The sequence below is a fragment of the Emydura macquarii genome, unplaced genomic scaffold (assembly GCF_026122565.2).
Source record: "Emydura macquarii macquarii isolate MOO-44397 ecotype Brisbane River unplaced genomic scaffold, CSIRO-AGI_Emac_v2 contig_1644, whole genome shotgun sequence".
NCBI lineage: Eukaryota > Metazoa > Chordata > Testudines > Chelidae > Emydura > Emydura macquarii.
In genome coordinates, this window is record NW_027131781.1 from 22176735 (window position 1) to 22202392 (window position 25658).

General features: G+C 40.9%; 1 long non-coding RNA gene across 4 annotated transcripts in view; it reads right to left on the reverse strand.

The window, feature by feature from the left end:
• LOC137158194 (uncharacterized) overlaps positions 1 to 25658 on the reverse strand; it is a 249113-nt gene that overhangs the window by 65089 nt on the left and 158366 nt on the right. For 3 of the 4 annotated variants that reach the window (XR_010921321.1, XR_010921320.1, XR_010921323.1), the window contains one exon: positions 10825 to 10908. This is a non-coding gene — a long non-coding RNA (uncharacterized lncRNA). Of the gene's footprint in view, positions 1 to 10824; positions 10909 to 18867; positions 18995 to 25658 lie in introns of those variants that run through there. The other variant, XR_010921322.1, reaches the window with a different exon arrangement.

Genomic DNA, 25658 nt, shown 5'->3' on the forward strand with positions numbered 1-25658 from the left:
GAAAAACACTAATGGAAAAGCACTGTGCTTTGAACACTCATTACATGCCTGGAGCTAAACATATTTCTGCATTTGGTCTGTGAGTAAAGGCATAGCACAGGGGAAAGGGGATGTTTGTCCAAAAGTGGGAGTGTGATGTACACACATGGCTTCTTAATTGGATCATTATTGATAATATTAATTATAAATGGCAGAGTTTTGTCAATTAAACACCAATATACACGTGTGTCTTGCTGCATTTGCTCTCCTGCATTTGCTCTGTTGATAGATGCTTTAAAACTTTTTCACACTTTTTCATTGAAAATGAATTAAATTAAAACATTGGGTGCCATGACTTTCCCTTGCTTTTACAATTACGACTTTCGCTCCCCCTCCCCCCATCTTGCGCATGAAAAAGCTCAAGATTTCTTCCACTTTTTGGGGTTGAGGAAAGGACAACTGAGGACAGCATCTGTCAGAGTCATTATAACAATGGGCATGAGACGAGTGATTGGGTAGGGTCCATCAGAATAGAGGTCTACTTGGTAGAGCTTCGGTGGCCAACAAGACTTCCAACAGAAATCACTGGAATTCCATATCCTGGAGGACAAGAAGTGACTCCCAGGGGAGAAGACTGAATCGTATTGGGGATGGCAGCAGAAAGGCAACCATGTGGCTGAACAGATAAACACCACAGTAATCAATGTGTGTTAGGTGGTCCTATGAATTGAGAGAAAAAAACAGGATGGAAACCAGTTGAGGCTGTCCTATATGGCTAGGATGACAGATTGAAACCACACAGGGGGGTTCCCAGTGTGGCTGGCAAGGGAGAGTGGAATTGCAAGCCAGGCACACAGTTCCATATGGCTATGGTGGAGGTGGAATGGGAGCCAAGCAAGGGGAGTCCTATGTGACTGAAGAGAGCTAAAAAGCTTTAACATTTAATATTAAAACTTCCCTTGTCTCCACCCCTTCTCCCAAATTATACAGTCAGCTGTGGACTTAGAAGACAGAAGAATCTCCAGTATATTTTTTGTGGTACCAAACACAACAATCACATATAAAGTCATTCACCTCTTTGTACAAGTCTTAATGTTATTCACACAGGCCCTAATTACTGTGCTTAGTATACAATTAACCCTTTCAGTCTTTGATCATTCCATATTATGTAATAAGCGACTGCATGAATAAAGGAGCACTTCCACCCTTCACAGTATGCTATAATAAGATAAGCCTTTTCTGGGACTATTTCATTTTCAGGCTGGTCTGCAGCAATTTCTGGCCTTGCTTGTCTCCCGAGAAATATTTGTACCTACTTGCTAGAGGGGAGGGGGGAGAATCAATAAAAAACTAATGAGCATTGCTAACTTTTTGAAGTTTTGGAGATGGAGCTACAAAACCAATTCCTGCAAGCTCTTCTGGATACTCTCTAGCTTCACTTGGCACCGTTTAACAGTCTGGTTTCTTTTGTGATGGGTAAACCATGCATAATTACATGGTTCCAGTAGGTACTTCTAACTGAATTACAGGTGCCTCATGAGCATTCTCCTGACCAAAATGAGATGGCTGTGATTCACAGGGACCATATAATTATGCTCTGAAGTCAGTCTCTTAAACCACAATTTGAAGACTTTCCAAAGTGAGAGTAGTGTATAGTATTGCTACTGGGCTGGTTAAATCTTAAGGTTTTCAAGGAGTTATGGGCCAGATTCTCAGCTGCTCTAGGTCTGCTCTAAGATTTTAGAAAAATATCCAATCTTGATTTTAAAATGGTCAGTAATAGAGAATCCACCGTGACTCTTGGTAATTTGTTACAATGGTTAATTACCCTCACTGTTAAAAACTTACACCTTATTTTTGTCTGAATTTGTCTCGCTTCAGCTTCCACTGACTGGACTGTTTTATACTTTTCTCTGCTAGATCGAAGAGCCCATTATTAAATATTTGTTTCCCAATACACATACAGTATTACAGCAGCAGTCACATCACTGGCATATTTAGAGGTAAAATAACCTCTTCTACTCTTACTCAAGATTTCCCCAGTATTTGCATCCCAGGATCACATTAGCTCCTTTGGCCACAGCATCACATTAGGCGTTCGTGGTTAGCTGATTATCCACCACGACTCCCTAAATCTTTTTCAGAGTTACTGTTTCCCAGGACCAAGTCCCCCATCCTGTTAGTATGGCCTACATTATTTGCTCCTAGATTTATACATTTACATTTAACCACAGAGGAGAGGCAAACAGAAGGAGTTTGCCTGGGATCTGTCCAAGAGGAGCCCAGGTGAGTACTACGTGAGGGAAGCTGTGTTGTGTGCTAGAGGGGAGAGTATCTGAGAGACCATTTGTGTGACTGGTGCAAGTTATAGCTGACTGTGTGTGTGATTGTGACTGTGCAGTTACAGGGACTGTTTGGCAGTTGACCGTGTGTGTGATTGATTGATTGATTGATTGATTGGACTGAAAAGTGTGAATTGGGAGTGCTTTGTTCCAGGTGGGCCTTGAGTGGTTGATTGCAGAGGGAGGCACTGAGGCGGGCAACTGCTTCGAGTCAGCAGCCTTATAAGAAGCAGCCAGTTGCGAACCAAGTGAGCTGCAAACAGAGGAGAGGAAAACAGAAGGAGTTCGCCTGGGAGTTTGCCTGGGGGCAGAGCCCACAGTGGGTTTTTGCCTTTCAGACTTTGCTGAGCAGTAAATACAGCATCTGAAGAGGCTCTCAGAGGAAAGATATGGAAAGTAAGCTATCTGCTGGTGTCACCTGCACTGGATGTGCTATGTTTGTCTTCCTCCCACAGGATAGAGCCGACTCCATCTGTACAAAGTGCAGGCTGCTTTCCATATTGGAAGAGAAGGTTAAAGGACTAGAGACCCAAGTATCAACCCTGCATTGCATTAAAGAAAACAAAGTCTTTCTCAATCGAAGACATGATTTGCTACTGCAGGCACAGTGTGAGGAAAATTCAGAGAAGGCAGTGCAGGGGAAACTGAAGAACGGGGAAGAAAATTGGCAGCATGTGACCTCCCGAAGAAAGAGAACCTACATGCCCACCATGCAGATAGAGATAAGGAATCATTTTCAGGCTCTCTGCGCAGGTACTACAGCGGAGAACAATTTGGAAGACTCATCTGAGGGAATGGATCAGAAGGAAATCCTGTTGATCAGAAGGCAAGCAATGCATTGTCCTAGGGATGGGGGTTCCACGACCACCACTCCCAAGAGAAAGAGAAGGGTGATGGTGGTCGGGGACTCCCTCCTAAGGGGGTCGGAGTCATCCATCTGCTGTCCAGACCGGGAAACTAGAGATGTGTGCTGCTTGCCTGGAGCTAGGATTCAGGATGTGACGGAGAGACTGCCAAGACTCATCAAGTCCTCACACTGCTACCCCTTCCTACTTCTCCACGTGAGCACCAATGACACTGCCAAGGACGATCTTGAGCGGATCACTGCGGACTATGTGGCTCTGGGAAGAAGGATAAAGAAGTTTGAAGTGCAAGTGGTGTTCTCATCCATCCTCCCTGTTGAAGGAAAAGGCTCAGGTAGGAACCGTCGCATTGTGGAAGTAAATGCATCGTTATGCAGGTGGTGTCAGAAAGAGGGCTTTGGATTCTTTGATCATGGGATGTTGTTCCAGGAAGAAGGATTACTAGGGAGAGATGGGATTCACCTAACGAAGAGAGGGAAGAGCATCTTTGCAGACAGGCTAGCTAACCTAGTGAGGAGGGCTTTAAACTAGGTTCAATGGGGGACAGAGACCTAAGCCCGAAGGTAAGTGGGGAAGTGGGACACCACAAGGAAACAGAAGGAGGAGGATGCAGCAGGGGAGGCCTCCTGATTCATACTGAGAAAGTAGGGCAATCGGCTAGTTATCTCAAGTGCCTGTACACAAATGCAAGAAGCCTGGGAAACAAGCAGGGGGAATTGGAAGTCCTGGCACAGTCAGGAAACTATGACATGATTGGAATAACTGAGACTTGGTGGAGTAACTCACACAACTGGAGCACTGTCATGGATGGGTATAAACTGTTCAAGAAGGACAGGCAGGGGCGATAGGGTGGAGGAGTTGCACTGTATGTAAGAGAGCTCTGATTGCTCTGAGTTCCAGTATGAAACTGGAGATAAGCCAGTTGAGAGTCAGCAGTGTGCCCTGGTTGCCAAGAAGGCTAATAGCATATTGGGCTGCATTAGGAGGGGCATTGCCAGCAGATCGTGGGAAGTGATTATTCCCCTCTATTCGGCATTGGTGAGGCTGCATTTGGAGTATTGTGTCCCGTTTTGGGCCCCCCACTACAAAAAGGATGTGGACAAGTTGGAGAGAATCCAGCGGAGGGCAATCAAAATGATTAGGGGGCTGGAGCACAAGACTTATGAGGAGAGGCTGAGGGAACTGGGCTTGTTTAGTCTGCAAAAGAGAAGAATGAGGGGGGGATTTGATAGCGACCTTTAACTACCTGAAAGGGGGTTCCAGGGAAGATGGAGCTAGGCTGTTCTCAGTGGTGGCAGATGACAGAACAAGGAGCAACAGTCTCAAATTGCAGTGGGGGAGATCTAGGTTGGACATTAGGAAAATGTTTTTCACTAGGAGAGTGGTGAAGCACTGGAATGGGTTACCTAGAGAGGTGGTGGAATCTCCCTCTTTAGAGGTTTTTAAGCTGCGTCTTGACAAAACCCTCGCTGGGATTATTTAGCTGAGGTTAGTCCTGTTTTGAGCAGGGGGTTGGACTAGATGACCTCCTCAGGTCCTTTCCAACTCTATGATTCTATGATATTAAAATGCTTATGTTTTGCTTTTGCCCAGTTTACCAAGTGATTCAGATCACTCAAAATCATTGACCTGTCCTCTTCATTATTTACTACTCTCTCAATTTGTGTGTCATCTGCCAATTTTATCAGTGATTTTATGTTTTCTTCCAGGTCATTGATAAAAATGTTAAATAGCCAAAGGCCAAGAATCTATCCCTACAGAACTTCACTGGAAACACACCTGCTCAATGATGATTCCCCATTCACAATTACATTTTGAGACCTATCAAATTAGCTTGTTTTTAATCTATTTAATATACGTTCAGTGGTATTATGCCAATTTACAGCAGTGAGAATCTGATCCGATATCTTGGTCATAGGATCAGCTCGATGCCTCCAGATTCTCAGCCAATAACACATTCTGATGGCTTAAAAAATTAGGTATTTTAAAGTTTCACGTGTAAAATAATCTATTACAAGGTGCTGTTTTACATACCTTAAAATCCTTGATCATATTATATATAGTGCTCAGAGATTAACTATATATTTTTTTAAATTTATGTTTGAAATACTGTCTTACTATTAACCTGATTTAGGGCTTAAAATATTGGCACTGATCCACAGATCTGACAAAAGCTGTGCTTAGCACAGGACCCAGGCAGTTCTGCCATCTTTGTACTCCCTCAATCCCTAGATATGACTGCCAGGGGCCTTTGATACAAACCAGAACAGCTTCAGGCCTGCCCAGTTAGAGAATTTTACAAAGAGACCATAGGAGGACCAAGGATCTTATCCACTGACTGAAATAAACATGCACACATTTGCCAAATGCAAACGAATAAAATTAGCTGGTGAAGATATTGTGCTTTAAATGATGGAGGAATCGTGAGCTCCTAAAGGGAAGTTACACGAAAGTCCTTCAAGTAGGTTAGCATGGAGTAAGACATTCTCCTTGGGTCTCTCAGAACTGGCCAGTGCAGCAGAGAAACTGGGGAAGGAGCAATGCCAAGGGATGTGCAGATCGCTTGCGATCCCTCAGAGTTGAGGATGATCTCTTTCACATGTTTTATTTTATATGAGCGTTTTGGTGACTGAAGAGTCCAATCCTTAAGCTACAGAGTCATTGATAGACATCTCAGTCTCCGTCGGTGAGATTCTAGTGGTGCTTGACCATAACTCAAAGCTTTTCCCCATTGGTATGACCAGGTTATAGCTATGATGATAACACCATGAGTTAATCCATCTTTCATCACCTTATTTATTAGTATCACAGTAGCACCAATAAGCCCCAGAGACCACTGATAGGTGCAGCATGTAAGCAACAGTCTCTGCCACCCAAGAGCTTACAGTCTAAATAGCAAGACAGACAAAGGGCAGGAGGTGAAACAGAAGCCCAGAGAGCTGATGTGACTTGCACAAGGTCATAGAGTGATTCAGTGGAAAAGCCACAAATAGAAGCCAGATTTCCTGAACTTCAGTCCAGTCCAGTCAAGCTCAGGGAATGTACAAAATATGTCTGACAAAATAATATGGAAAAGAATCAATAACATTTTTCAGTTCCTTGTAAATTAGCTATTTACCATGTACACTCACAGCCTTTTACAAAGCACACATTTTAAAAATTATCCACCATACCCATTATGTGACAGATCTTTCAGAGCCACTATATGTATCAAGTGAACTCTCACACATTTGCTATCAGTATATCTTTTCTTCTTGCTCGTTTAAATGACATTGAGGGGCTTGGAGCCTGTTGTGTAAAACACAGGCCCGTCACAGGATGTCTTGTAAAATCAGCTATTGAACAAAAATTACAACAGCAATGGATTTCTCAAGTGACACAACCCAGTGAGGCAGCAGCCCTGAACAGAGGACCAATCTCCAAAAAAAACCCAACCATAATTAAGTTATATGAAACTCCCCCTTCCTCCTCACCATGTGGAGATATTGCAACATCCACTGCTGGGAAAATACTGCCAGCACTTGTTCAGCAAGGCAGATTAAAGATGTGGTGCTCCTAGTATTGTCAGCATAAACAAGGTCCTTAGGTCCAGATTGTGAGTGGTCAATGTACAGCCGCTGGTAGGGAGCCGCACTTGCACAGGTGCACAGGGCCCATGTACAGCAGCAGCAGCAGCCTCTGCCCTCTGGGGAGCACAAGGACTCTGCTCCTGCTTCCTATGGTGAATGGAGAATGTGACAGAGAGGTCATGGCCCCAGCCCCTGCACTCCCTGCACGTGAAGGGAACGAAACTGGGAAATATTTTATTTGGAGTTGGTGCAAGATCCTCAGGGCTGTGGCTTGAAAGTGACAAGCCAGCTGTTAATGTTGTTTACCACTGTGTGCTGCATGTCACTGGTAAGTAGAACTACATTCATTTTCTTGTCCCGTCCTATTCTACACCCCGAGTTAAGACAAAATGTTCCTTCTCTCAATTATTGCTTCAGTGGAATTATAGCAAGGATTAATTTGGTCCCCTGGGTGATTTTTAGCTGGCCTCCTCACTCTCTTTGTCCTGGAGTAGGGTTTGAATATTTGGATCCTGCATTTTGTTTGCCTAGGGTTTAACTGTGACAAATGTAAGTATCTTCTCACACAGGTCAGCCCATAAAGAGGCTGCAGGCTGCAGCTGAACAGTTTGCAGACTCTCAGCGTTTCCCTAAATAACAAGTCTACCCAAGATGCAACAGCACTAACCAGATGGAACATTGTGCTGGGAGTTGGGACAAACAGCAGTGATTGGCACCAACATGCTAATCTGTACCCCACTGACAGTATTAAATCAATACACACACAGGAGCAATTTCTTCTTTTCCTATACAATTTGTGGAGAGAAGCTCAGGTTTCACATTCAGCTTCCATGGAAACTGGACCAAAATAAAAATTGAGTTTCTAAAAGTTTCATTCTCCACCTAGCCAGTCTGACATTGGAGACTCAATATTATAGATGCCACTAAAATGAATTAGAGTCAGTAGCAAAAGTTATCTTAACTCCTACAAGATATGCTCTATAATGTTCAATAGCCCATATAATTGCAATACATTCTCTCTTTACTACAGAGAATTTAATTTCTGATGAGGGAAAAATTCTACAAGCAGAAGAAATGAGTAAAAAAAAACAAAAAATTAGTTTATATTTAATATCCATTTATATTCCCATCAACTGGATATGGTGAAAGATATAGCTTTGAATTACATAATTCAGTGTCACACAAGTTTCTATAAGTAAAGCTAAGTGAATAATCTGCAGTCAATAAATTATCAGATGAACATTCTCTTTTTCCTGTTTTCTAGTCTATAAACAGCTTGAAATTTCAGCAAATGCAGTTATTATTTGCAATTATTGGCCAAATAATGTATGGGATTAATTCTATGTCAGTAGAATATTCAAGGCCAGTGACTGAGAATATCCAGAATTTAAAAAGGGACGGGTCATTTGGGCTGGACATAATATTGTTTGTGGATGAACAGCACAGTTAGAACTAGATCACCAGTCACTGGATTCGGAGACAAATTTAGTTTGAAAATCATTTTTTAAAAAATCATTTTAAATTAATGTTTCTACTAGTAAATATGTTTGCTAGGCTATTCATAGAGGATGAAATTTACTCCTACATGGGGGATGAGGGGTGAATGTCACTAACAAAGAGTAACATGGAACACAAATTCCCAAGTGGGGGAAGGGTATACAAGAATAATCAATATTCTAAAGAGTATCAGCTCCATTCAAATGGATTACAGAGCAATGTCTGAAAACTGACAACTCCACGATTCCTCCCAAGACCATAAGAGATCCAGAAATCATAAGCGGGGACGTTTTAACAAAGCAAAAAAGGAAAGCTGAACTGGAAAGATAGTGGCATTACTGTATTGTTTAAGAAAGACTCCAGGAAATTACACACCTGTAAGATCAACTTGACAGTTAAAAGATATTTGAAACAATCATCACATACAAAATGGGAAACTACTCAGAAAGGTCTGATTGACTGATGATAATTAGAATAGGTCCATACAAGCTAACAATGGCTAACAATAAGATTTTTTTGAAGAACAAAACAAATAAAGTGTTTGGCCTGACTCCTAAGAGGTGCATATGGATTCTGTGCTCAGGATTTGTCATTTAAGGCCTGAGCCAACTCTCTCAAAATTAATGGAAATCTCCCACTGATTTCAATGAGAATTAAATCAAGCCCTTAATGTGTTTCTTCACATTCCCATAGCTAAAGCAAGGCAGAGGAAGAAAATTCAAGATTCTCTTTTCATTCTCTCTTCCATCACCACGAGCTTTCAACTAGAAGTCTGCTTTCAGAGCAGCAGCATTAGGCATTACAAAGGGCTGTTATACTTGGGGTAACATGGGAGACATTTGATTTTTACATACAGTATAGAACAACCAGAACAAGCCAAGAAATAAGCTAAATGACAAGCAAAAAAAATGCAAAACACATTCAGCACAAGGGCACTGTCATGTCACATCAGTGAAAAGAAAAGATAACTCTGGAGGCCTCTAAGAGTGGGCACATTTGGAAAGCTTGGAATCTCCACATTCCACTAGCCACATGTCAGAGATCCAGACATCTGTTCTTAGCTCTGTGCCTGCCTGAGATGGACTTAGTTTATCCCAAATTCAGAGAGCCTGTGCCCCACAGAAAGCCTACGGTAGCCCATGAGGCTGGAGCCACCACCAGGTGCCATCTCCACATTCCCTGCACAGCCAGGCTTTGCAACTGTTCTAAGTAATCCAGCAAGGTGGGAAACCCGCATGGAGGGGCAGCAGCCCCTATCCAAGTCCCAAGGTTGGGAGAGCTGCCATGGAAGTGTTACACCACAGCTCTACGTTGTTAGTGAGATGGATTCTGTGCTCTCACCTCAGACTTAGTCTTAGTCTTGGGGAAAGGTGATTTTTATCCAGGACTAAAACATTAATGATAATGTTCATTACAGTCGTACCTAGGAACCAAGATCAGGGCCCCACTGGGCTAGGCATTGTTCAAACACAGAAGAGTAGATAGTCCCCACCCCAAAAAGAGTTTACACACATACACACACATCTTACTCTTCAGAAATCTACGGAAGTTTCTCAAAATCAAACATATAGATAAACAAACAAACACCAACCTAGTTAAATTTCGGCATTGAAAATGAGTCTGTACTTAAAATACATTTCAAAAGGTATCATCAGGTAACAGCTATTTAACTAGTAATGATGCTGACCTTGCATTAAACTCAGTCTTGAAAGAATTTCTTAAATGGATTTTAGAAGGCATCTATTTATAGAAACAGTCTGGTGAGAGGAGATTTATGTCCTGCAATAGGTAGACCATTAAGAAAAAAGGCTTATTGAAAGGAATAAGTGACCAATGTAATTCCACTCCTAAGTGTGATTACTTTTGTCATCCAATTATAGGCAAGAAAACACTCACAATGAGATTTATAGCTTGCACAATAAAAGGATGATCTCTTTGAACCACCGTCCTTGAGAAAGGGACATGGGTGAAACTTAGAGACCTTAAAACAAGAATTAGAGAACATAAAAATCAAGGCATGGACTGGTGAGTCAAAAAGTCACCTTTGTCTGCCCACTTTTCAAACAATATATATATCATTTTAAAACATATTTGGACCACATTTTTCTGTATATTTGTCATATACATATATTATATTTTAAAAAATCAGAATCAGGATCTGAAAATAGTTTAATAGCTGAGAAAGGAAGAGTTATTGATAATTTTTTGTTGCACTAGAAATCAGTTGGGTTTTTTTTTTCCTTTAAATTATTTCTAGTTATGTGTAATAAGGGTGAAATTCACTCCATGCTGGGAGCCAGTACATGCCCTATGCACCATTTACTTCCCACTTAAACTTTCCTAAAATAATCAACAATTGAATCAATTGTAATTAGTAATTGATTCAATTGTTACTGTTAGTAATCTCAGTAATTACTGAGAAAGTATCATTAGAATAATTAGGGGAAGACATTTTAGTTCGCTCTTTGTGCAGATTACTAAAGAGAGGCACAAACATGAAATGTGATATCTTTAGCAATAAAATGATCTAATGGGTCTCACTCTAGAGTAGATAGTTAATTATCATATACTCACGAACAATATTCATTGGCAAAGTGGTACTGGTCATCACCTCCATCAGCTGACAAAATTGTCCAGAATGTGAGCTTAGTGCAGGACCTGTATTCAGACAGGAACAAGACAGTAATCAGACATTCAGTTCTGATCCACACCTCTGAATTTATTTACTCTCATTAACCAGAGAGACACAATATTTGGTGACTTGTTTGTTAATGTGACTCTTATTTTCATATTGTCCATTTCCTTGATTGTTGGTTGCCTGAATAGTTTATGTGTTTATCCCAGTTTCATTGCTAAATCATTCTATTTTACATGAATTTTTATTAAAAGAAGCTCCAATCTGTCATGTTTTTGACCTACTAATATTCCATTCCACATGAAAAATATATTATATCTTCTGAAGTTATCCTTATTACTGGAAATCTTGGTATGAGCTGGTACACAAGCAACATGATTTTTATTGCACCTATAATGCTCTCTTTACCTGAAACATTATGTAACTACATAATTGTGTATGGATTATGAAATTCAAAGGATTCCCTTGGACCATACTTAAAGGTTTGGAGATTTTTTTTTTTTTTTTTTTTTTTTTGGGTAGTATTTGTATTCAAAAGAGAATACAATCTCATCAAAAGACAACGTCAATCTCACCTCAACAAAGCACCAAGGGTTGTCCAAGGAAATAAAACAGCCTTTTAATTCTATAAGTAAGGGTTTCATTAAGAAATACACATGGTTTTAGTTCAGGTATCAGGCAGGCAATGTCCACACTACAGCTTATGGTGGCATAATTTATCTTGCTCAAGTGTCTGAATAAATCATCCCCTAGTGACAAGTAACACCGATGTAAGATTTGGCGTGGACAGTGCTGTGTCAGCGGGAGAGCTTCCCCACCAACACAGCTTCTGCTGCTCACAGGGACTGGAACAGTTAAGAGTGGCTAACTCTCTAATGGAGCCATGCCCTTAGAGAGACAAGGTGGGTCAGGTAATATCTTTTATTGGACTACTTTTGTTGGTGAGATACAAGCTTTAGAGCCACCCAGAGCTCTTCTTCAGGTCTGGGTAAGGTACTCGGAGCCTCACAGATAAATATAAAGTGGAACAGATTGCTTAGCATAGGTAGTTAGCACATATTCTAAAGGACTCTTCAAGCTGAAGTGGTCCTTTAACACCTCTGCAGTCATAGGACAAAAAAGGGGAGGGATGTTAGTGGGTCTTACTACAGCATCTTATTACAACAGTCTGTAACCCACTAGCATCTCCTCCCCTTTTTTTGCAGGGGTGTTAGTGACTCTGTGTAGCTCATAAACTTGTCTCTCTCACCAACAGAAGTTGGTCCAACAAAAGATATGACCTCAAAAGATATGTCTCTAATATCCTGGGACCAACACAGCTATGACAACACTACATAGCCACATTTGGCTTTCCCATTCCAGTCTCTCTTATGAATGGACCCTTTATCTGTATTCTCTAGTAATAGATATAGAAAGTGGGCCCAAACCATAAAGTTTGGATCCAGAGCCAAACATCTTCAAAATCTTTGGATTATTCAATCCTTGGATTTAACTCAGCCCATTAGCAATGTAGTTCCAAAGTTTGGATCCAGAACTGAAATTCAGCATATTTGGGGAAGGGGAGGCGGGGACACGAGCCATACCAGGGCTGCTCGCTCAGCTGTGCCTCCAGAGACTCTAAGGTCAGAAGGGACCAATATGATCATCTAGTCTGACCTCCAGGGGAACTGAGGTGAGTCATCACTCAGGCATGCTGCTACAACCCAACTGGACTGATTTACCCTTCCAGCAGGGGCACGCAGCAGCAACCTATCCCTGTGCCCAGTCTGGGTCAGAAGACTCAGGTATTTCCCCAGCCCTGCCAGAGTGCAGAATCTGTGCATGAGCACTACCTGGCCAGGAACCCTCTTGCTGATTTGCAGTGCATCAGACTCTCAAGAGTCCCAGCCTGCTCTTGATGCTATTCCTGCCCAAGTCTTGCCCAAGCCCTGATCCAGCCTTGTCCTTGCCTAGTCTGACCTTGCTCCAGCCCTGCCTCTGAACGGCTCCAGCCCTGCCTCCACTTCCTGACCCGCCGACTCTGACTACCCAGTTTCGTCCTTTGGCCTGTATGTAGACCCCAGCGATGGCACTGACTTGGCTTGTCCCTGGACTCTGACCACCTGACTTTGAACCCTGCCTTGCACCTGGATGGATTCTGGCTTGCCTACGAACTCTGATTTGGATCTCAATTCCAGCACCACCTTTAGCCAGTTCTGACCCTACGTCTGGCTTTGACTGCCTATCAAGCACTAGGCCTGACTACCAGGAGGCAGTGCCTGACAGGAGGGCAGAGTTCACATTCTGGCCCACTTATACCAATAACAAACTGTCTTTTATTTATTAATTTAAACTTGTATTAGGTGCCTTCTTATAGGAGAAAATTGGGATAGAAAAGATGTCTAATATTATATATAAGACACACAACTTATTGGAATATATCTTATAGCATATTGGAGAGTGTGATAAGGTTTGATTCATCAGTTGTTTATTATTTACAATTATTATTTATGTACAAACAAACACAGGAAGACACAATCCCTGCCCTAAAGAGACTCTAAATAGACAAGACAGACAATGGATGGAAAGGGAAACTGAGGCACAGAAAGCTGAATTGACTTGCCCAAGGTCACATAGCTGGTAAGTAGCAGAGGAAGGAATAGAACCCATCTGTTCTGTCCCAGTTCAGTGCCCTATCCATTGGACCACAGTGGACCTCTCTTAACCAGTCTGTAGTATTCTGAATAACTCCCCTGAGTGGGGTATAAAGGGTAACTTAAAATTGTTGGACTTCAAGAAATTTTGTTTTAAAAATTACTACAATTATTTAGTCCAGAGAAACGAGAAATGGTAAACTAGCTCTTACTAATTGTTCCTCTCACTGCCAAATCAGGAGAAATGAAATCAAAAGATGCAATTATTGATATCTGCTATCTCAGGAATTAAGACTCCCACTAGTCTGGTTCTTTTATATACCTTAGGAAACACCGGGAGCAAGACCAAGCAAAATAATCACAATTATTAATAATGGCTATTTTGTTATAAAAGAAAAAGAAAGCTCTAAACAAAACACCACAAACAACCAAACTGACAAACTAAGTGACAAACTGGTTCTATCCATTATCATCTCTTCTGTCTCTCTCTTTGTAGAGAGCTTCTAACAGAGGTTACACCCTGGAGAGCGAACCCACCTTCAGTTGGGCACTTTTCTCTTGGTAAATTGAGACCAAGGTTTCATTTCCCAAAAATATTGTGAATCCATTCTTCAGTAAATACTTAGCTAATTAAGAATGTTTATAAATGGGCAAAATAATTTTGTTTAAGGGCAGGTGGAATCTGTTGATTATTAATAAATACCCAGCCAATTATTGTTGGGCACGGTGAGTAATCTTAATTAAATACTATGAAATGAAAGAAAATATTTAAATCAGTTACTTCAAAGAAGTCATTTAAGGAGCTGTTTTAAGATAGACCAATTACAAATATTAAGAATTTTAAATCCAATTAAATCCTGCTATTTCTCTGTTTAACAATGTTTAGCCCTCCTCTCCTCTTCGGGAATACATGGTCTAACTACTTGGTGATTAAAACAAGAAACTGTTAGTATTTTAGGTTACAACAGCATTTTCATATCCCAATAAAATCATTACAAATTTAAATCTAATCCCTTGGCAGTTAGTTAACCTTCCATCACCAATACATATTGAAATCTTTGGGAGCTTTTCCTTGGGCTAGTTTCCTCTTGAGTCTCCTCTATTCTTCTTAGCTGCCTTGAGAAGCTTGCTTGCAGAGATGGACAGCTTGAATTGAGGACTTGCTGGTAAGCAGGGTAGCAGAGAGGTGAGTTGTGAGGGGTGCTTAAGTCAGAGTTTTTTATTCTCTTCCTTTTTCTATTTCCATGACATTTTTGGAAAACATGTCTTTCAGGTTTGTTTAGATTCAAACGTGATTGGTGTCACTCTTTCATTGGCTCAGTACCCTTATGGGTTGGCCTTAGGAGCCTCTTCAACTTATGAAATGTAGTTTGTTAATGTGTATATGCATTATGGTTGCAATTCCTGACAGTTAAGGTGGTTAAGGAACTGGTTAAAGGGGAGCCTACAACAGGTCATACTGAAAGATGAACTGTCAGGCTGGAGGGAGGTTACCAGTGAAGATCCTCAGTGATCGGTTTTGGGAACAATCTTATTTAACATTCTTACTACTGACCTTGGCTCAAAAAGCGAGTGTGTGCCAATGAAATTTGCGGATGACACAAAGTTAGGAGGTATTGTCAATATGGAGGAGGATCGGAATATCATACAAGAAGATCTGAATGACCTTGTAAACTGGAGTAATAGAAATGGGACAAAATTTAATAGTGCAAAGTGCAAGGTCATGCACTAGGGACTTACAATAAGAATTTTTGCTAAATGACGGGGACATATTAGTTGGCAGTGACAGAGGAGGGGAAAGACCTGGGTGTATTCATTGATCACAAGATGATTATGAACCGCCAATATGATGCAGACGTGAAAAAAGTTAATGCAGTTCTAGGATGCATCAGGTGAGGTATTTCCAATAGAGACATAGAAATGTTAGTATCCTTATACAAAGTAGTGATGAGACCTCATCTGGAATACAGTGTGCAATTCTGGTCTCCCATGTTTAAGAAAGATGAACTCAAACAGGAACAGGTGCAAAAGAAGGCTGAGGGGAGATATAATTGCTCTCAATAAATACATCAAGAGAGATAAATACCAGGAAGGGAAAGGACTTCATTAAAAAGCACCAATGTAGACACTAGAACAAATGGATATAATCTGGCCACCAACAAGTTTAGGCTTGAAATTAGATGAAGGTTTCTAGCCATCAGAGGTTCTGGAACAGTCTTCCAAGAGGAGCAATGGGAGCAAAAAACCTAATTGGCTGCAAGACTGAGCCTGATAAGTTTATGGAACAGATGCTAGATGAGACCGCCTATAATGGCATAGAAACAATCTGCAACTACTAGCAGCAAATATCTCCAGCGGCTGGTGATGGGACACTAGATGGGAAGGGCTCTGAGTTACTGCAGATAATTCATTCCCATTTGTCTGGCTGGTGGGCCTTGCCGACATGCTCAGGGTCTAACAGTAGATGGTTAAAGATTATATGGTTAAAGGGTATACAGATGAGTTAAAGGATATATGGTTAAAGATTGTAAGCTTAAAATGCATAGGGTTACAGGGCACAGTATTAAACAGTTATTACGTATAGGGTTAATGGGTTAAATGATATCTGATCACCATATTTGGAGTCAGAAATGAATTTTCCCCAGTTCAGATTGGCAGAGACCCTGGGAGTTTTTCACCTTCTTCTGCAGCAAAGGGCACAGTCACTTGCAGGTTTAAACTAGTGTAAATGGTGGATTCTCTGTAACTTGAAGTCTTTAAATCATGATTTGAGGACTTGGTAATTCAGCCAGAGGTTAGGGGTCTATTACAGGAGCGGGTGGATGAGGTTCTATGGCCTGCAATGTGCAGGAAGTCAGACTGAATGATCATAATTGATCTATTTTAGATGTTTCTTAAGGCATCAGTCACCATAGCATCTAACCATGAAGTTCTCCTTCTGCATCTGAGCACTGTAAGAAAATCACTTGTCATTTCCTTTGATTAGATAAGTTGCCATTAATTCATGCATTATTTGATCATGATGGTCCCATTCTGACCTTTTTATAAGTCTATGAAGGACAGATCCCCAGAGACAATTCTCCAGTTTTTTGTCCAGTCTTGTTTTTAAAACTTCTTTTGCTGCCAACCCCACAAAGGGAAGAATATAATGTGTAGATTTTAAATTCTATAGATGAACATTCTCAAATATCTCTTACGACAATTGCTGGTTTTGTAACAATTCCTTTCACTGTGATTACAGACTTTTTAAATTGTTTGGTGTTTGAGCTCTTTGCTCTCAGAGGTCAACCACTGCGTTCCCACACAGTGGCTCTATCAGCCCACACAGGAGATAAAAAACAAACTAACAAAGGTTTATCTATAAATCATGAGGTTGAACTCTGTGCAGTACCCAGTTATTTGTAAATCTCTCTGACCATAATTAGGGCTTTTGATATCATTTTAAGAAGCTGTTATTCCAGGTTGCATGGAGCTACTGTACCATAGCTTCCCTTTCAGCCATGCCACGTGCCCTGTCATTCACTTAATGCAAATTCAGGTCCAGGTTTTCAAATAATTTAGGCATGCAACTGCACGCACAAAATGTGTATGTAACTGGATGCCTAATTTGTGGGCAAAATAATCAAACTAGCAAATGCACCCAATCCACAATTTGTATGGGCAAGTACCCTGAAAGTCAACAACCATGGGCTATTTCAGACAAAGGACAACAATGTTCAGTTCCCAGGAAACAATTTTGTCCCAAGAATTGACTCCAGTTAGGGAAATTAAGGCAGGGAACAAACTCCCTTGCTGTTTGCCACAGCTTCTCCCAAAGAAAGCACATCACAAAACAATGCAGCATGTGTTCAAAGACTAACTAGTGCTTACACGCTAAGAAAAAGGACTTGTAAGTACACATTACACACTTGCATGCCTAATTACACACTTGTAATGTGTAGCAATGCTCTTTGATAACTCCCACCATAACAAAATATATTTGTTATTGAAGTATGTATTGTAAGTATAAGATAGTCATATATGCAGAGTGCCAACTACATACTTATTAGTGTACCATTATTACATGCTTATTATTATGCTCACATAAACAATTTGGGGGATACCTAATGGATCTCAAGTCAAAGCACAAACTGTTAATGTGATCACACTTCAAAAGCAAAAGTCACAGCCACTTCTGCACAGAGAAACATACTGAACATTCTAAAAACACTCCGACGTTTTATATTTTTCACTAAATACAAATACAAATGTTACTACAGAAAACAATGTATTAATTTGCCTGACCTTACTTTGCAAAATATTCAATGATGAACAGATTTATCTTACAATATCTATTTTAGGTGTTTCTTAGGGCATCAATCACCATAGCATCTAATCATGAAGTTCTCCTTCTTCTGAATCTAAACACTATAAGAAAATCGCTCGTCGTTTCCCCTGATTACATAAGTTGCCATTAGGTCATGCATTAGTTTCTTTTAATCACAACAACACAGCATTCCAGTGTTTTCAGGAGGCTTTTAGATTCAGGCTCAGTTTCACAAAGCTTTTTCTGTACCAAAAAAGAAAAATAAGCACATACATAATGAGCCAATGTATGCTGTCAATCTCTTAAGTAAGAAACAGAAGGATGGCATGCACAAGTGACATTGAGTTTACTGTACAGCATTAATACAGTTTACAGTATTAATGAAGACACTGTCTATGCCAGGAAATTGTCAAAATTTTCTTACCATTGCTAACACAATTTCAGCTCCACTAGTGCTAGTACTGGTGGGAGAAAATTGCACATATTTTTCTTTGTGTAAACAAGGCCTACATGTGTCATTAACAGGTAACACTTTGAACAAACACATTGCAGGCCAGTTTTTCACTGACAGCTGTGAAAGGTTAAGTGTATTGAGAATCAGGGCACTAAGTTCTGAACCCCAAGTGTGTGCCAAGTCACACTGAAAACATGGCAAATATGCAAGTTCAGTTGCAAACACATACAACTTTGCACCAGAAAAAAAGCCCTAAAGACTTGCACAGGCAAACATATACAGCACAGAGCCTCATTTCTGAATGCACGTATACCAATTATCTAAGGAGTATGAATGAGTGCAGTAAACCTTGCCCAAGGGTCAGTACCAAACAATACCTCAATGTTCATGCAATTCTTAAGAGGAGGATGACTGGCTACTTTCATCTCCTTTTGGGCTGCAAGGATTATGTGATTAGAAATTCTGAGGTACTAGTAATCTTGCCCACGCCTGTAATACATCACTGATTTTCCAAGTCCCTTGTGAACTCCCCCCTTATTCCAAGATGATGGAATATTTGTATCTAGACTTATAACTCCAGACCACTTACTTCTCTGTCAGTGCTAGGTAGATGATGTATTCCCTTTATTTAAACCCTCCATTCCCAGCACCAACATTTCATTTCTTTCACTTTCTCTGGATTTAGCTTCCTCACAGGAGCTGCCTTAAGAGAAGCTGTATTGAGACAGAAGAAGAGACAATATTTAGGGATCAGGGTGCTAGTTTTCTGAACCACAAGGACACATTCTCAGTCTGGCTGTAGAATGGCCAATGAGAGGAAAGAGAGATGGATACAGATGCAATGTAAAGGACCTAGCACTCCCTTTCCTCCTCTTCACTTGCTTGCCTGGCTAAAGTGTGCAAAAAGTGTTGAATTACGGAAATGTACACTGGATTCCAGTTTTATTGTATATTGTTCAATGCCCCCAAATTCTTTTCTGGACCCCAGTGCTGTAAGTCGGTAGGAATCCACACAGGGTTCTACCCAGAGTCAGTTGCAGAATCAGAGCCATGGAGAGGAGGGGTGGCAATTCATTACAGACTTGGATCTAATCCAAAAATATGGATTCAATCCCCCTCCTCCCCAGATCTGCGGTGTAGGAGAAACATACACTCTTTGTCCAAAATAAAGTTATCATTGTCATCATACACACATATTGACAACCACACCATTGAAACGCTGTCAAACTGCATCCAGAATTGCAAGCATAGGCAAGGCCCAACTCTTCTGCCCTGCACTTTAGATTGTTATTAGCACCAGTGCAAAGTGGGCATATAAAGCTACCAGTCTGCCTCAATAGAGTGCTACAGACGTTTTGCTCTCATTCGCATTGGTATAAATAATTGCACAAGGTGCAGAACAAGTGAATTACGCTGCAATGTTTTGTCATTCTAGAGTACACATGACATCCTATCACTAACTCTAGCAGCAGGCTGTCAGCAAATCAGTCAATGAAATATCCTATTCATTTGTTTTTGAACAAATAGTTTCATATATTCAGCTGTGCAAACAGAAATTTTACAAGGTGTCAACAAATGTACCTTTTTTATTGCATTTTCCATTGATATTTTTAGTCTCACCATCCATGAGACTCATCCTGTGAGACCAATGTACTTGTCAGAGAAATGGAAACTAGAAGGGCCCAGACTGAGACTGCCAGTGGGAGCCTGAGTCAGGGCATTTGCAGTAATGGGTCCCAGGCTATGGAAAATTCTAGAAGTGGAAAATGTCCTGGAGATCAAAACTTGCTGTAGTCTGAGCCCCGTCAGAGCCCACTGTCAAACCCTATGTACAACCACAAATGTTAAATAGATTTTATATATTTATAAAAAATTAGTACAAAGAACAGAACCCCTGATAGGCAAAAGGAGCTCACGTACATTTGAAACATCCTGACTTATTTTGCTTTGTATCACTGCTCACAGATTTGTTCAGCCTAAGACCAGAAGGAACTATTAGATCATGACTAAGGCTGCAAGTCTGTCATGGAAATCAGGGATGCCATGACTTTCCACGACCCCCATGCCTTCTGTGCCTGCTTGAGCAGTGACTCCAGGGGACCGCCAGGGCAGCAGCAGCCACCCCAGGGGTAGTGGCCCAGGGGTGACTCCAGAGGCAGTCAGAGAGCAGTCCCAGGGGCCTCGGAGCAGCCATGCCCCTGGGAGCAGCTAAGATTTAGTCACGGATATTTTTAGTAAAAGTCACGGACAGGTCATGGGCCATGAAATTTTGTTTATTGCCCGTGATCTGCCCATGACTTTTACTAAAAATACCCGTGACTAAATCTTAGCCTTAATCATGACCTCCTGTATTTCACTGGCTATTAAGTTTCACTCCGTTACTCCTGTACTGAGCCTAGTAACTTGTGTGTGTGGCTAAAGTACATCTTCCAGAATGGCATCCAGCCTTGATGTGAAGACCTCAAGAGATAGAGAATGACCACTTCCCTGGTTCATTTGTTCCAATGGTTAATCACCTTTACTGTTAAAAATTTGTGCCTAATTTCAATTTGTCTGGCTTCAGCCATTAGTTTTGTTTTCCTTTTTTCCTGATTAAAGAGCCCATGTTGATACTCAATATTTTCTCCCCATGAAGACACTATAATCAAGTCATCTCCCAATCATCTTTTTAATAAACTGAACAGACTGAGCTCTTTGATTCTCTCGCAGTACAGCCCTTGAGTCACTTTTGTGGTTATCCAAATACTATGGTGACTTGGCATTCTGCAAGTACCTAAAACAGATGAGATAGACCTCTTCTGACTTCCTTCCAAAAGAGTAAACCCCCTTTTGCTCTATACTTACCTTAGTGACAGAATGCTGTTTTGCATACTAAATTGAGATTCTGAAGCACAACAGGGTGAATTAATTACCTTAGCTACACATCTGCTTGCTTTCACTGGCTTCTGTTTAACCCTTTAACCTTGAATTCATTTTTTGTATTTTATCTGAACTGCATTAACATTTAGGACAAACTCCTCCTCAGGCTAAATTCTTCAATAAGAAATCATTTACACTAGTGCATTCCAAATGATGAAAATAAGATTATTTAAGTATTGTGTGCTGCAAAGAGGTAGATGTCTCCAGAGATGAGGCTATTCAGCATTACAGGGGACAAAGTAACCCTGTCAAAAAACGAAAACGCCCATTGCCTGTAAAATTAGAGAGTCAAAGAGTCAAAGAGTCTCAGAATGAGCGTCAATATTGGCTCGATTGTGCATTATGCAGACAGTGTAGGTTAGGATTTTTGCTGCTGCTTAGCTGCGGCACTGATGTCATATCCCTAGACATTCTAGTAAGTAAGATAACTTTTTGGAAATGAAATGTAAGGTTGCACTAGAGGAATCATTAGCATGGCCATCTTTTTTTCTAAGAAACCCCATTACTTCCAGATGTGAGTATCTACAGGAAAGGCATGTCACCAGTATGTGTCAGCTGTTATAAAAGAGATGCCTTCCCTGGATAGAAAGTGACTTTTTTGGCAGCCATTGATTTCTAATTTCACGGTTAGTGTCTTATGTATTCTAAAAAAAGTTGTTGACATTGTGATCAGCAATGACTTTTTTGAATTCAGATATGTTGCTTCCTTGTCCACATTCTCTTATTTACCTTTTCAAAGGTTTCATTTCAACACTACTTGTCACAATTTCAAATATCATCTCTGCTGAAGTGCCTTGAGGATTGTTGCTATGTCTACTTTTATAGGAATGACCTACCCAGGAATGCATGCAAAATCTCAACCTGTTTTTTCCTGGATGAAAACATCACTTCTTGCCATTTCTTCTGTCTTGCTCAGCATACAGGCTGTGAGATCAGCTATCTTAACAACAATCGCCTTTTTGTCAGTCTTGATAAAATGACAGGCATTTTTCCTTTCTGTCACACTAACTCTCAACTTTTCCAGGCACAATACTTTGAGTACAAGGTGAGGGATCAGTTCGGAACGAACATCAAATATCCTGGGTTGTTATAAAACGTAATTGCTCTCTTAGTAAAGATATAGGCAAGAATACACTGGAAACATAATTAGTTTCAGATGGTGTGTTTTAAGTTAGAGTATTTTTTTTTAATTCTAATAGCCTGACAAAAGTTAATTGTAGACATTCCTGTATATAGAACCACCTGTACAAAATCCCTCCCTAAATGATTCATGCCATTCCTGATCTTGGCCCAGATTCAAACATGTGTTTAAGTTCATTGCTATGTCCTACTGACCTTCTTACTCTAATAATTAATAACTACTGATTTTATTTTATTACATGGGCAGCAGTTTTGTGTAGGAAGAAGAACAGTCCATTAAAATAGCACCTACCTGGCTTCCTTTTTTTTTTTTTTTCTTTCTATATGCCCTGATCACAAAGGACAGTGTCATGTTATGTAGATAGGGGCTGGTAGGAAACATTTCCCCTCTCTGGTGGGAAGCTGTTGCCACATTTCCCCGTCCATGTTGGCTGTAGGGCCTTCAAGAAAGGAACTGTCTTTTTACTACACATTTGCACAGCACCTAGCACAATAAGGCCTTGATCCCTGGCTGATGCCTCTATACTCTATTGTAATACAAATAAAAAAAACAATTAAGGTATGGCCCATGAGCCTCTCTGGCCTCAGAAGAGACTACATTTCTGCAGAATTAAATTACATTTTCTCCTTCTGCACAACAAAGGAAATACATGAGCCTTTTGTTCTTACTCACAGGGGAATGGCACAGAGCTAAAGAACTGGGACACAAGACAGGTGGCAAGATCGGCTGCAGAACTAATGACAAATAGTACCCAGAAAATATTTCTTTGCATTGTCACAAAAATATATTGGAAAACAATGCAATCCTCTGGCAGATAAATGCATTTTGTGGCATTGTGTGATAATGCATTCAGCTTTCATAAAGTGCATCGGGATATAAACTCACTGATGTTCATAGAAATGTTGTGTGTCAATTAAGGGGGAAGATATGTTCAGACCACCAGACTCTCAGCTTTCCCTTGATTTGTGCAAATTAGAACTTTATTTTATCCTCTGAAAAAACAACTCTGATTGATTGTGGTTACAGAAAACCATCTGGTCACTTATTGTTGTGACTCCTGCTCTTCCCCATGCACTACGTTCACTTCAGAAAAGCACCGGCTGAATTGATCTGAAAATTTCCTGAAAAAAAACACTCGTTAAAGGTCTGGCCAATCCTCGACCACACTTGCAGTTTGATATTAGAAATGTTTGAGAGCCCAAATAGCCAAGCCTGGCCAAATTTCTTCTCTAAAGTCACAGCAGAATACAGAAAGGAAAAAGTTAATACTGTACCAATCCTTCTGGGAAGCTTTTTTCTCCTTGTGTACAGTTCACCTTAACACTAGAATGTGTGCTTCTAAAATACGTCCCCCAAAACTGCCTTTATTTCTACCAGACCTGTTTCCAAGTTAGAGAGCGTTCCATAAATCACTGAGTTCTAACTGACCAATTTGTGCCAGTTCTGTATCTTTCCTTAGCTCTTCTCTTGTTCCAGGTACCAACAGGCATGAAGGCACCTCCTAAGTTTGTACACAGTAGAATATTCATGTATCTTGTCTTTGACAAGTTTCCTATTTTCAAATGCCAAAGCTGACTTCAATTTTGCAAATTGTTGTGGGATACTTAACATGGGTAAACAGAATTGTGGGAAGAGCAGAACACACTCAATTAACATAACTTTCCAACACCTACATACCATATTAATGTCATTAGCGTAATACCTATTGATGTGAGGTGCGTACCTATCTATGTTGGCTAACAACTCACATGATTAGTGAGATATCTAGTTCTCCCTGCTTTTGACTGGGTCAGAGACACAGCAAGATCAGCCTCTTTCACGCTATTCTAATATTTCATTTTCCAGTACTGCCAAATGCCAAGGCATGTGGAAACTTACACAGAGGAATACTCACTATCCATTTTAAAATGCAAAAAAGAATTAGCCTCTAAGTAGAGATGGTCTCAAACCCCAGGTCTGAATCCAAACACCTCCACATGTTGGGTGTGTTTGGACCTAGGGACCTGGATGGAAGCGGTCTTTAGAGAATTTGATTCCCATGCCCACTGGGGAGCAATGAGACTGGAGGCTCAGAGTCTCAAGCCAATATGGGTTGGGTAAGCCTATCAGGCAGAGGCTACGAAAGCGTGAGTGATGAATCATTCCCCACTGCTCCGGTTCTCAGGAAGCAAAAATAGTGAGAGTTCCTCACTGTTGCCTGCACTCACAGACCAAAATGGTGCCAACGATGACGCTGGCCTCAGGGGGTCCTTATAACCATGGCACCTCCCACACAAACATGCTGTTTGATGGGGAGAGAGAAGGGACAGAGAATCAGGACAGACAGAACTCAGAGGAGCAGAGGTAAATGAGGAGGCAGAAAGAAAAAGTTGGGAGGTGCAGGGAGGCCAGGAAAAGACAGAATATCTGCACCCACACTCTCTTCTGCATGAGTGGGCAGACCTCAAAAAGGGTCAGGATGAGAGGCCAGAAATGAGATATTCTTTGATACAATGGTGCTGCGTTCTCGTTCAAAGTATGTAAATGAAGTGCTCAGCAACCACTGACAAGGAAAGGCAGTGCCCTCGTAGCTGCAGGAGTACATCAGGATCGGCAGAACTCAAACCCAGGTCAGCAGCAGAGTGGCCAGGCAGTGCACACCTCCACATTGCCACAGCAACTGTAACCCACAAGCCACAGCGGGTATATGCTACGGGAAGTCCCACCTAAGACACCTGATTGGCAGCAGCGTTGGAGGTTCCCAACCAGTCCCTGGATCCTATGTAAGGCCAGATAGCATACTAGGAAGTGTCCACAGAACAACACCATGACCTACTCTGCTTCTTTGCTCCTGAACTCCCAGCATTGACTTTGGATCTGACAGATTCTGACCTTTGCTCTGAATGCAGAACCCCAACACAACTTCTAACCTCTGGTACTGACCTTTGTGTGGAAAGCTGACCTTGACCACTTGAGCCTCCAACCCTGCCCCAGGACCCTGACAATAGGCATATGAAAGTAGTTGTTATTCTTGGTGATTTTGTGAAAAGAGATAATAGTAATACCAAAAGACTAGCAGTTAGAAAAATACATGCAAGCTCAGCCCATATTGGCAATGTAATTATCTTCCCAACAGTTTCTACGATGAGAAGACAGAGGTTTGATTTAGAATAGTAAAAATGAATCATATTATGCTCATCTAAATAGGTTCTTATACCCCCCTCAGCAACATAGTATTTGAGAGCCTTCCAGTAGTAGTGCATTAAGTTATTAGGTATCATTCTAACAAATACTTTACCTTTTAAACAATGAATTTAAAACGATGGAAGGACAGTACAAAC